The following is a 13,293-nucleotide window of genomic DNA, read 5'->3' on the forward strand; positions in this document are numbered from 1 at the left end:
AACCACTTGCCCTACCAGCCCTACATACCTTTTTGAACGCTGACCACGCGTTTCTTCAATTCCGTACCAGCCCTTGGTGGTTTTACATGCGCGCAATCCGCGCATATTGACTTAAGCTCGAGGTTGGGTTCTGTTAAGTTCAAACGTGCGCCAGAAAGATTGCAACTGAACCGCACATGTAAAAAGACCAATTATTATCAAAGCAAAGGTGTGAGTTTTGCAGGCCTAGCCTTCTATTTTTAATTTTGTGGATAGTAAAGAAACACATTGCAATAATTTTGATTAAAAAAGTATTTTAGGTAAAAACGGCAAGATGAAGCCAGACAAGTCTATTTTTTGAATTTCGATTCATCTGCGTCAAGTGGTGAAAGCGTTTTATTGCAGTAAAATATTGTGTTTGCCGTTTCAAATTTGAGAAAATTTGAAACGTTGGAAACATTTTGTCATATTTGGCCTTTTTTTGCCTCAAACTGAAAGCAATCTGTCACACAGGTCATCGTTTGATGACGACGTGGACACGATCATCAGTCCTACAAAGCTGATAAAAACGGTGCGTAGCTATGCGTTTTGTAAATTCTGTTGATTTACAAGTTATAAATTGTTGTTTTTTATTTTGCATCTTATTAAAAGAAAAAAAAAAGAAAATTCCCAAGAACTAAGGATGCAAAATAACAACTTGCATAAACAACAACTGGCCATTCAACTGGCCAGTGGTTAGTGAATTCAAACCATAGGTATTAATTGGGTCGTCGTGAGGCAAGTTAAACAGAAATCTTTGAAAAGTGGAGACATGTACATAATGGGTTCGCTTATGCTCCAGTTAAGTCATTGTATAAAATTAAATTTCTCATGACTTTTATTTCATGATCAATATTTGTGAGAAATGAGAATAATGAGAACGATGGTCTGATTTATTGCTTTTGACTGAGTGAGGTCATACCCAGCTTTTGTTTCGTTATAAAAATTGGACATTTTGATTCAATTTAATTAGTCAAACTCATTTCAAAGACCCTGACTCTCTGTGGGAAACCTTTCCGTTTGACTAAAGGGCTCACAATGTAGCAAAGTTCATTAGTTTAATCTAGTTTATATCTACCACAGGGTTCGATTTCCGCGGTGCAACGTAATTGTGCAAACGTAACTGTAACTAAATTACACCCATAAGTCCAGTGTTTGTGACTTTTCTGAAAACTCCCTTAGTCAAATATTAAAATTTTGACCCATCTCGCTGTGTGAAGAAAATTTGAATAAGGGCCAATTCTTTGTATTGGCGTATAATTTTGTGAAAGTTTGTTAATTTCGACAAGACGTGTTGGCTTTTCAATGTGTGCTTTACCCTTGACAAGCATAAAAATTTCATTACATTGTTTCCATAAGGCAACATGCGTTTGTGACATTGTAGCCTGTGGTGAGTAACAGTTTTATTTTTTTAAACGATATTAAAAGTCGAACATAAGAGAAAAAATACATTTTAGGGGTTATACACAGAAAATAAGTAAAATTCGGTAGTTTTAAGTAAGCGATGTTTGTTTCAGTGGTGTAGGCATTGTTAAATTATTCGTAATAGACAAAAATACACAAATATTTATTTTGAATTATATGATGATTACGTAAAGTTTAGGATTTAACCTTTTTTCAGATTTGGGGAATCCCAAAATCCAGCTGAAGTGATCTTCTGAAGTCAAAGGCAGTATATATATAAATTACACATTTTATGAGTAAGTTTAATCTGGATTAAACTGGATTTAAAGTTTAATCTGGAAGTAGCCAAATGTAATCTATAAATAGCAAAATGTTACCTTGGGTATCCAAATACTAATTCTATTTAGCAAATATTATTACACGCAGTAGCCATTTCTTAACTCTGTGTGGCAATTGGTAATTGGAAATAGCAAAAGGTTACCATGGGTAGCAAAATAATAATTCTATTTAGCAAAACGTTACACTCAGTAGCCATCTGTTAACTCCATTTAGCAAATGGTATCTGGAAGTATGGCAAGGCAAATGTAAACCCTAATTAGCAAAAGATTACAATTGGTAGCCAAATGCTAATCTTTTTATTGCCGGCACAACTTATCGCGAATGTAAACAGGGGTTGGTGAAGCCGAAGCCGCAACGCGTCGCTTTGGAATGCAGACCAGACTGCAGACCACGTCATAACATCTTGTCCGACAAACCACCATAATTGTGGGAACCGTAGTCTGACAACAATGGATGAAAACCTGGTCAGCTGGCTATCCAACACCTGCCCTACAATATGATATATTTTGCTCACTCAATCAAGAAACCATCTACTCGACACGAAGAAGAAAAAAAAAGAAAGGAGCAAAGTTGATTCATAATGGGGTACAGGAAAACGTACTGATCAAAAACGTTATCAACTTTAAGGTGGTGAGTTTAGAACTGAAGAAATTTGATTTGCAAAGTTCGCACTTGAAATCACCTTTCCCATTTTCATACTACTCATGGTAACCTTTTGCTATTTTAAAAATGGCTACTGACTTTAATTAAACGTTTGCTAAATAGGGTTAACAAATGGCTACTGCCTTTAACCATTTGCTAAATAGAGTTAACAAATTGCTACTGAGTGAAACCATTTGCTAAATAGGGTTAACATGTGACTACTCATGGTAACCTTTTGCTATTTTACAAATGGCTACGGACTAAAACTGTTTGCTAAATAGGGTTAAAAATGGTTACTGTATGTAACCATTTACTAAATAGCGTTAACATATTGCTACTGAGTTTAACCTCTTTCTAAATAGGGTTAGCAAATGGCTGCTGATTGTAACCATTTGCTAAATAGGGTTAACAAATGCCTACTGAGTGCAACCATTTTATAAATGAGGTTAGGGTTAGTTATAATTAGCACGGGTACAAACGTAAGTTTTGTAAGTTGTCATGTATATCGCAACTTATACGAGTGAAAAATTGCACGAAGTAACTATTACCAAATGTAAATGGGATGCAATTACATTGAGCTCTTGCCTTGGTAAACTAGTTCAAGGTAAATGTTGTGAATACCTTAGCTTACCCTTATCTATTGTGGTAGTGTAGTAGTAACTTTACTAAAGGGAAGTGTTTGATGTTTATCTGAATTTTCTTGAGTATTTCATCGGAGTCAGTATCATAGTAGGCTACTTCTGAAAACAAAAACATTTACAAAATGTCTAGGCAAAGATTTACAGATCCACAATGCGTGGATTAGAAATTTGCAAAATCTTCTGTCAGACTGCTCTGATGGCGAGGATTCTGACATTGAAATCGACGCAACAGTAAATTCTGCGATAGCCAGTGTTCAGCAGGCAAGTGAATCTGAATCGTCAGATTCGAGCGAAGATAAGTCTGATGTACAAAAATGAGTTTTTACATGAAGTTATGTAGAGCAAGTTTACAAATATCAAACGGCATTTAAAAGGTTATCCATAACCTACCTACCTATCCCGACCTTATCAATGCTAAGTTTGTCTCATGCATAACATGCGTTTGCGGCGTACTGTGACTGTATTGACTGCCGTTTTACCAAATTCCTTTTGTAAAATTGGGTGAAAAGTTAAACAAAGCTTTCCAGTTGTGTCAGTTGTATAAGGCTTTGCATCATTCGCTTTCTAGGGCTCCTTTCTTAGTTTCTTTAGTTCTAAACTCACCATGGTTTGATTGATAACGTTTTTGATTGTTAGGTCTATACCCCACGGTGAATTAACTTTACGACCTATTTTTCTTATTTCTTTTGTAAAATTTATGGTTTTATCAAACCTAGTAACCTATTTCTAGACATTGGTTCATTGGTCGTCATTTTATCCCCGCAGTTTATTGTCCAATGGGAACTGGCATCTATTTTTACCACAAGACGCGCTAAAACGATCGCTCGCGTGTTTGGTGGGAAAATTCGACAGAAATCTGGAAAGGCGCGAAAGGGAAACCTTCGCGGACCCATTATGCAGCCGTTGCCGATTCGGATGTTTCCATTGATTCTGTAGCTTCGGGTCCATTCTGGAAACGGTATAAAGGTAACTATTGACTTGTTACTTTCCAACTGCGCTGAGGTGGTCACACGTCGCCAACTCCATTGTGCGGCATCACGCATTACAGACCACAATGAAGTCACAAAGAAGACGCGACATTTGCAGTTATATTGACCGGGGAAGGCTTGATTGGCCACGGTCGCATTATGTGGAACATTTGCACTTTCAAACGGAGAAACTCGTATTTGACTCTTAGGTAATATCGCGCATCGCACTGTATTTGAACTCTTACGTAATAACGCGCATCCTGGTACTCGCGCCTCAATCAAGCTCATTGAGGAACGTTTTCTTAACAATACAGCAAGTATGCATCATTAACCTTCTAGGCCGCCGATCTTTGTTTCTTCAGTTCTAAACTCACCATGCTATAATTTATAACGATTACGATAAAAGCGTCTTCTCTGTCCCACGGTCAATTAATATCACGCTCCGTTTCGCTCATTTCTTTTGTATTTGCCAATATTAGGTCAATTTTTTCTAATTTCGTGTAGGGTATTGTCAAATGGGAACTGACTATATAAAATATAACGCATCCCTTTTTGCTGGAAGAGTTGAATTAGGCTGCAGGTTTTGCAGCCTAATTTTTATAGCTAACTTATCTGCATGTAGGTTAATGGTTTTTTTGTTAAAGTTAGGATAAAATGTTTCTTGTATAATGTTTTTTACATAAATCACAGTGAAATAATCCGTTCTTAGTGAAACGTATCACTTTTTGCAGGAAGAACAATTACATGTACTGCTGTTTAGTTTGCCAGGCAGCTCAAGGAACACAAGTGGCTTCGACCGAAAGTTTTATCGTTTTTTAACTATTTTCAAGTTAGCCATAGTCGTTGATCAGATAGAGCTCAAAAACAGTGTACAGTACAGTACAGTACGGTATAATGTTTCCAAAATCGCTAAAATGTGGCCAAAGAAAATGTATAAATTAATTTGTACAGGTGATATCAGTAAACAAAATAACGACATTGAATATGAATCGAATGACTGACATCGAGATGGCTGACTTTGTGACATCAGGTATTGTACACTAGCTTGTGTAAATGACTGCGCACTTATGTAACCAGGTACGTGAATTAAATAATTTGCTATTCGTTTCTAGGGGAAGAGAATTTTGCTGAAAAGAATCGCAAAGAAGAGGACCAAAAGCAGTCTGACCTCCGTTTGAGGAAACATCGTGTTGGTTGCATTTATCGATAAAATAATAAAGACAATGTCAATTTTACTGGCAAAAATAAAACTTACCGATTTAATCCTTTCTCTGCAGGAGGAACAAGAAGTTGATAAAAATAAAAAAGAAGAAAATTACGACAGTGACAACGTCGTGGGCACGGGGAATGGACATGCGTTGTCGGAAAACGCTATATTGGATTGTTCTGAAGTAAGCTGGCTTTGGACATAAGTCTGCATTTTGAAATTTTTCATGTTGTTACGACTAATTATTATGAGTAGGCGAAATTTTCTTCCATAGGTTTAAACCTGGCAAATTTTCTTTCAGTGCTTTGGTGTATATATCTCAGCGGGTAAAATAACATACCGGTGCCGAACGTAAAGCTGCGTCAGCAAGGTGACCATGGTAGCCAAATAATAATCCTGTTTAGCAAATTGTTACGCTCTGTAGCCTTCTGTTAACTTTGTGTGGCAATTGGTAACTGGAAAAAGCTAAATGAGTGATTTAGTCTTTTAAGTCACGATATGATGTTGTGATACTCATCATTGATCAAATGTATTGCTGTATATAACGGAGATCCAGGTTCACTAATTACGTAATAATGCCGAGTTCGAAAAGACCGATAATTAATTTATCGATATCCTAAAAAACGAAATACGTTGACAGATTTTTTCTTGTAACTCCTTCAGGGTTTTGGAAGGCGTCTAACGTTATGGAAGGTACTCATCTGGCAAACCGGTTTTGCTATGTCCATAGTGATTTAATTCTTTAAGTCTGTGCAACTTCAAACTTATGGAGTAATTTCACTTGCCTAATTCGCGCAATTAATTGACCGATAACGTCGGGTTCAGTTCGACTCATAAAACGTATGGCGCGCACAGTTACGGCAACAACAAACAGTTGTTGTACATGGGAGTTGTCACATAGGAGCCAATGCTTACGGTCCCGGGCAAAAATAAAACATTTCCAGTGTGGATAACGATTGATGGAGTTAAGGGTGACCTAAACTATACATCATATTAAATAGTGTTGTGAAACGTGGCTGTTAAATTTTTTGATTCTTTTTAGATTTTTATCCTCATTTTTATTCACAATATGCCACAGGTATATAGAAACTTAAACCATCTAAATTTAAATGAAATTGAACAACAGTAAATTTTCTTTTTATAACAGCAGGGAGGTGATAAAAGTGACCCAGCAACAGAACAAAATGACGGGTTCATGAATACGGATTATGGACAAGCGCAGTCGGAAATAACAAAATCAGGATCTTCTAATACTGCATTAAATAAGAAGAAAAAGTGTCCGTAAGTTCTACTATAATTTCGACTAGCTTTTAAGTATGAATATAAGATAATTTAAAATGCCTTCAGCTTTTCAATGCTGTTTTTGATTTCTATGTGTAAAAGAAAACAAAAGCCAAACATGTCCGAGAATAATGACATAATGCTGTTAGTAATTGTTCTAGATACTGTGGTGTCATGAATTTGAACATATCGCGCCACTGCAAAGTCGTGCACGATAAAAAAATTAATGGGAAAGGTGATTTCAAGTGCGAACTTTGCAAAAAGTTCCTGACTTCTTGGAATGGCCTCGTGAGACACCTACGTGGCAAGCTTCACGCTGATCAACCCAAGGCAATGGAAATGGCTGATTCTATGGACCGCCGCCGGAAAAACGTCCCAATCGTAAGTTTTGGTAAATACACAGTTTCGTCGAGTATTCGTCCTTTTATCCAGTATTTTATCCGTCCCAATCGTAAGTTTATATCGTAATCGTAATCGTATTCGAAAAACGTCCCAATCGTAAGTTTTGGTAAATACATACAGTACGAAATGACTTTGCAGTAGAAACTAGAAAACACTCATGCAATGATTAACACAATTCCTCGCTACATTTTACAGCAACAAACTAACTGCATCAACTGGAATAAAGTTTTAAACAATTTCAAAAGATTTTTAATGGGCAACGATGGGGGAGCACACGAAGAACGTGTAGCCCAAGATAAAGTATTACTTTTGCAAAATATAATAAAAGACTGTGATTTCAAAACATTGGAGTCCATTGACCTGGACATATATAAAGAGAAACATGTGCAGGTTAGGACGTTATATTAATTTTGATTACTTACATACAAGATTTTTTGGATATACTACAGGTAGAATCTACTATGTATTATATTCATAGAATTTATATCAGCAAAGTAAAAGCGCACTGGAAAGCAAAGGTTTGAAGGTGAACATCATTAAAACTAAAGCGATGAGAATTGGTAGAAAATCGTTGAAAGGAGTAGTCGGTACTGTTGATCCATGCGGAATTTGTGGGAAGAGAGTAGGGAGAAATTCCATTCAATGCAGAAAGTGAAAGTACTGTATTGAGTGCATAAGAGAAGTTCAGGTAGGCCTATCAATGGAAGGCTGATGAGTGGAAGGACATGTGAACTTGGGAAGTAATGAGATCGAGCATGTTAAGGAGTTTCGTTATTTAGGGGATATGATAGGGAAAAATTACAGTACTGGCAGGGCAGTGACGGCAAGAATACGCGCTAGTTGGAAAACTTTTAAGGAATTGTCTGATACACTCTAGGGCAGACTACTCTATACAAACCTAAAAGAAAGGCTGTGTAAAGCATGTGTAAGAAATGTGATGTGCTACGTAGCTGAATGTTAGGCGATGAAGAAGGCTGATGTCAGGCGAATGCAGATGACAGAAATGAGGATTATTCGAATAATGTGTGGTAAGACACTCCGAGATGGCATTACCAATGATGTGATAAGAAGGTGGACATGTGTGGAAGATATTGAAGAACATCTAAGAGGACATCGTCTGAGATGGTTGTGGAACGTTGAGCGAATGAATAAGTAGAGCTTAATAAGTAGAGTACAACATAAGATGATTGCAGTAAAGGTGAAAACGGGAAGATCAAAGAAAACATGGGAAGAGACGGTGAAGGATGACCAGAGAAGGAAAGGTTTGAAGATCGAGGATGCCATCGACAGGGGAAAGTGTCGGCGTCGTTGCAGGCAACTGGTCGACCCTGAATTTGTTTCGGGATGAAGACTAGGCCTGAACAACATTCGAATGGAAGATGATTATGTATATATGCAAAGTCTTAGCAAAAATAGTTGTATTTAAAAATAAACAAAAACCATCTTTCTTTATTTTAGAAATTACAAAATGAAAATAAAACTCCTTCGACATTCATATCCCACTCGAATGCCATGACGAGCTTCCTCAGCTTTTCATTACTGAAGAAGCTTCCATTGACCTTCAACGTGGGGGAAGCCCTTATTAACCTCAAGAATCGAAGGGCATCCTACAGAAAATTTCTAAAAAGAAGGTGATTACAAGCGCTGCCTACATGTAGCCTTTCCACTCTTGGATGATTTACTCGTGTTGGTATCTAAAAACTAGTTTTGTTATTGCAATTAAAACTTCTGTGTTAAAAAATACGCGTTTGCTAACCACTCTTTATTACCTAAACTGTTGCGTTTTCTAGGAGGCAAGTTATTAAGGAGACGGATCGCAGAAATGCGTTGGACCCGGCAGAAGTGAACAAAGTTATGACAAATCCACTTTTTCGTAATACTGCGCTGACCATAAAACGTACATGACAGTTACAGTTGTTTTATATTTTTACATTATTTTAATTCTCGTTGAATGTGTAACTCACTATATAAAAAAATGCAGTATGGAGAAGAGACCCCGGAGCCGAGGTGAGAAGAGCCCATGGGGAAGTCCTCATGGCTTATTTGATAATTGAAAACTCGCAACGGACAAGTGCGGTGCGCAATATGCTCGTTGAAGAGCTAATGTTTGGCTATCCGACCGAGAAAAAACGATGGATTGTTCGTGTAAGTCACCACATTTTCCTTTCATGTAGAACTCTATTAAAAAAGGATGTTTGTAATGCAGGTGCGCGGTCACAAAACATTCTCAACATATGGGGATGCAACTATTGTAATGCCAGAATGGTTGAAGAAAGGGCTGGATAACCTTGTCAGATTCAACGGAGAAGAGTGTAAGATGGTTTTTCCCCATAAGGGAAAAAATCTTACAAGTTCCTCTGCAGCTAAAGCAATACAGCGGGTTTGGAAGTTGGCTGGAGGTCGCGGAAAATTTACAGCAACCTCAAACCGGAAGTATTCGGCCACACAAGTAATTGATCTTTACTGTAATTAGACCTAGCAATATAAATAACGATAAATCGCTAATAATGAAAATATTCTGCAGCAAAATTTATATAAAAGTCAACCAGTGACGTATTTAAAATTTAAAATTTCATATTAGGTTAGATCTAAGAGACCGGACCGCCGCCTTTTGGTGGCCAAGCATATGGCGCATAGCTCGAGCACACAAGAGAGATATTACGCGAACGACCTACAGAATGTAGAGGCTGAAGAAGCCTATGAAATCATGAAAGAAATAAGGGTAAGTTGTTCAAATCAACTTAAATGGGATTCCTCGGAATAAGTATAAAAGTTTTAACTTTTTTGTGTGCATTACAAGTCTGATTCGCGAATAAATTCTATTCTTGGCAACGAAACAATTTCTTGTCGATGGCAAGTTTGATGTGAACACACGCTTCCTTCCGGCAAATGGTTGTCAGTAAAAAATTGAATTATATTTTTTAATCGCAGTCGTGCAGTTCGGCTGGTCGCACCGAAACAAAAGGCGCATCAGCTCAAAGAAGCCCGTCTGCTGAAAGAATCGCATCAGCTGTGGAGGTTTCATTTATATAAAAAGGTTTGTCAGATGATAGAAGCCCATATTCTGAACGAGTAGAACCAGCTGCTGACGTTTCATCAGAAGAAAGTTTGTCAGCTGAAAGAAGCACCTTTGCTGAAGAAGACGAGTCATTACAAATTCGCCGAAACAAAGACGGTGGCCAACAAAAGGCGGTCCGGGAAAAAATAGTTGAGCCTCGTGTTGTTCTGGAGCAGGTAAATTCTCTGAAAAATCTCTTAAAATCAATCGTGGTAATTTTGAATTTTTTGGTTTATAGATCGACATCTCTAATGTGGCAGGTGCTTCGAAGCTGCCGGTAAGTTAAAATTTAATTACGACTTTACAGTGAAACTATGATTTTATTGATATTATTTCCTGTCACCCCACATGCTTTATGTATCCAATGCGTGCATCAATCAAGAAATTTATAAATTATATATGTACTAGTCACACATATTTAAATTAAAAACAGAAATTTTCTTGAATTACCAAAATTTATTTTAATGATTTAGGAAAGCCCCAGCACATCTGCATCACCCTCCAGAAAGAGGAAAAAGAAAAGCAATTCCAGAGATTTTAATGTCGTGGTAAATAGAATTCTAAGCATTTTAGTATATATCGGGAGATTGGAATACGGGAAGGTGTTTCCTGATATACTTGACCGATAATGTTTGTATCACTCCACAAACGTTACGTGACCAATGCATATATGACTGAACCATGCGGTTATAAAAAGTATGCATACTGTACACACATATTTAATAGCGCAAAAACACTGTACAGTTTTCTTGATATACCAAAGTTCTTTTAATAATATAGGAGAGCCCCGGCTCAGCTACAAAACCATCTAGAAAGAGGAAAGCTACTTTCGATCGTTATAGTTTCTCGGTAAGTAGTATTTTAACAATTTTCGTTTATTGTATTATATTGCATATAAGTTTACATATTTAATATCTACTTTTACATGTTTTATATAATTCCTCAAGCCGAAGCCAGGGGAAAAGCTCACAATTTAAAGTTTTATTAAGTACTTTTTTATAAATTTAACTGCATTTTGATAAATTTAGCCATTAAATCCACATCGATTGTCGAAATTAGAGAAGGAAGAAAAAAAAGTTAATGTTGTGGTAGGTCTTAGTTAAGTTTATTTTTCATTTGTACAGTACTTCCTCGATTATCCGTACCTCGTTTAACCGGCATTCGATTATCCGGCCGAGTGATCAATGACTTTGGGAGGTCGTTTTACTTCGCATGATTGCACTTGCAACTATCATATGCGTGAGATTACTCAGGTTTTTATTTTTCAATTGACGTTGAACCGCCGCCGTAGCTACTACCGATTGAATGGTTTAGTGAGGTCCTCCGATTGGACCCGGAGCGGCTGGCAACGGCCGAACCGGTGTCCGAAAAGACGATCTAACTTGATCATTTAGAGCAGTGGTTCCCAACCTTTTTTGGTGTTGGGGCCGAATTTCAAACTTCATAGTACGTATGGAGCCGCATGAAAACACTCAAGTAATTTTAACGAAAATTTTAAAGCATGAAATCATGTACCAACGAATAGCAACACTAACAAGAAAAATAACACAAATCAATTTAATGTCCAACTTGGCATTGGCTTTGAGCTTTAACAACTTTGTCAAAGCGAGGCGAAATTGTGGTTTAGGATTCAGGAGGCGGTTTATGATTCACAATAATTAGACAATGGACCATTCACAACAGTATAAAGTAGACTACAAGGTGGTGCTGTAAGATGTAAAATGAAACATTTGTAAACAATTTTGACCTAACGCTATAAAATTTGACCAATTTTATACTTTTTTTGACAAGTCAAAAAATAATCGTCCTAATTATTACAAATAGATTTTTTATTTTTTTGTGGGATTTTCAGGGGTCATTGAGAGCCGCAAGAAAGGTAGCTTGGAGCCGCATGCGGCTCTAAGAGCCGCGGTTGGGAACCACTGATTTAGAGGAAGTAAAAGTCGTAACAAGGTTTCCGTAGGTGAACCTGCGGAAGGATCATTATCGAAACGAACGGAGGCTCCCGCTCGATCTGCGGCGGCGTCGCCGGGAAACCGGCCGCCTCTCGCGCTTGTCGAGGTCAAGACGCGCCAGTTGAGGCGCTGGACAAGGCACAAGTCTTCCACGGGCGTCGAGTACCCCCGCGGTTTCAAGTGACGGTCGTCACATCGTCCGCTCGGCGCTCACATTCAAACCTGTGACTGCTTCGTACAAGCTGAAACGATAAACGATGATGGCTCTTGGCGGTGGATCACTCGGCTCGCGAGTCGATGAAGGACGCAGCTAGCTGCGTGAATTAGTGTGAATTGCAGGACACATTGAGCATCGACGTTCTGAACGCGAATTGCGGCCTCGGGTTAATCCCGGGACCACGCCCGTCTCAGGGTCGTCTGAAAAGCAATCCCGGCGCGCCCGTCGCCCGGGAGAATGCGGAGTCGGACGGAGACCTGTGTCTCCGCCGTCCCGTCGAAGTCAGCAAGGGTCCGGCACGCGATCGGAGAGCGCGGCGGCGGCGGATCGACCTCGAAGAGGTGTCCTCGTTTCGCCAAGTCGCCGCGATCGATCGCGAACGTCGTCGATCCTCGGCACGTGTGACGTCTCTTACATTTCGGCCTGAGGTTGGACGAGACTACCCGCTGAATTTAAGCATATTACTAAGCGGAGGAAAAGAAACTAACGAGGATTCCCTTAGTAACGGCGAGTGAAGCGGGATGAGCCCATCGCCGAATCCGGTCCCTTTTGGAGCGCTCCGGAATTGTGGCGTATAGAATTCGTCTTGCGCGCGTCGCGGGTCGCCCGTGTCCTTCTGATCGAGGCTTCGTCCCATAGCGGGTGTCAGGCCCATGGCGGCGATTTACGTGCGTGCTCGGTAAAAATACAAATTCAATTATCCGTTTTCTTTGCTTATCCGGTCAGATTTTTGAAAATATTGACCCAACTTGACCGGATAATCGAGGAAGTACTGTATCGCCAATGTAAAACGTAAAAATGCATGTGCCTTGTATAATTATGTATACGGAATCTATTTTCAATGATTTTATTATTAATTTCTAAAACTTACTGTTTTTAACAGAAATCTCGGCGACAGTTTTCTGCAGATGAATCTCTTGAAGTTAAACAATTTTTCTCATGGTATATTGGTACGAAGAAGGGAATAACAACGCATTATGCTAAAACGGCTCTTGCAGATGGAAACCTCCCCAAATGCAAGGAATCTTCCAAAACGCCGAAACAGTTGCAGGACAAAGTCCGGCAACTGATTCGGCGTTCTTTGAATGATAATTAAGTGTGTATGTGCAAAATAAATGTGGTATATTTGGACGCCTTATTCTGGGTTAGGGTTAAGACTTT

At 38.6% G+C, this 13,293-nt stretch overlaps 1 non-coding gene across 1 annotated transcript; it reads left to right on the forward strand.

Moving 5' to 3' along the window:
* Nucleotides 1-12,177: 12,177 nt before the first annotated feature.
* On the forward strand, nucleotides 12,178-12,331 carry LOC143444363 (5.8S ribosomal RNA). Its single transcript, XR_013113715.1, has one exon. It is a non-coding gene; the product is annotated as a 5.8S ribosomal RNA (ribosomal RNA).
* Nucleotides 12,332-13,293: the final 962 nt, after the last annotated feature.

Source organism: Clavelina lepadiformis, chromosome 1 (genome assembly GCF_947623445.1).
Source record: "Clavelina lepadiformis chromosome 1, kaClaLepa1.1, whole genome shotgun sequence".
Taxonomy (NCBI): domain Eukaryota; kingdom Metazoa; phylum Chordata; class Ascidiacea; order Aplousobranchia; family Clavelinidae; genus Clavelina; species Clavelina lepadiformis.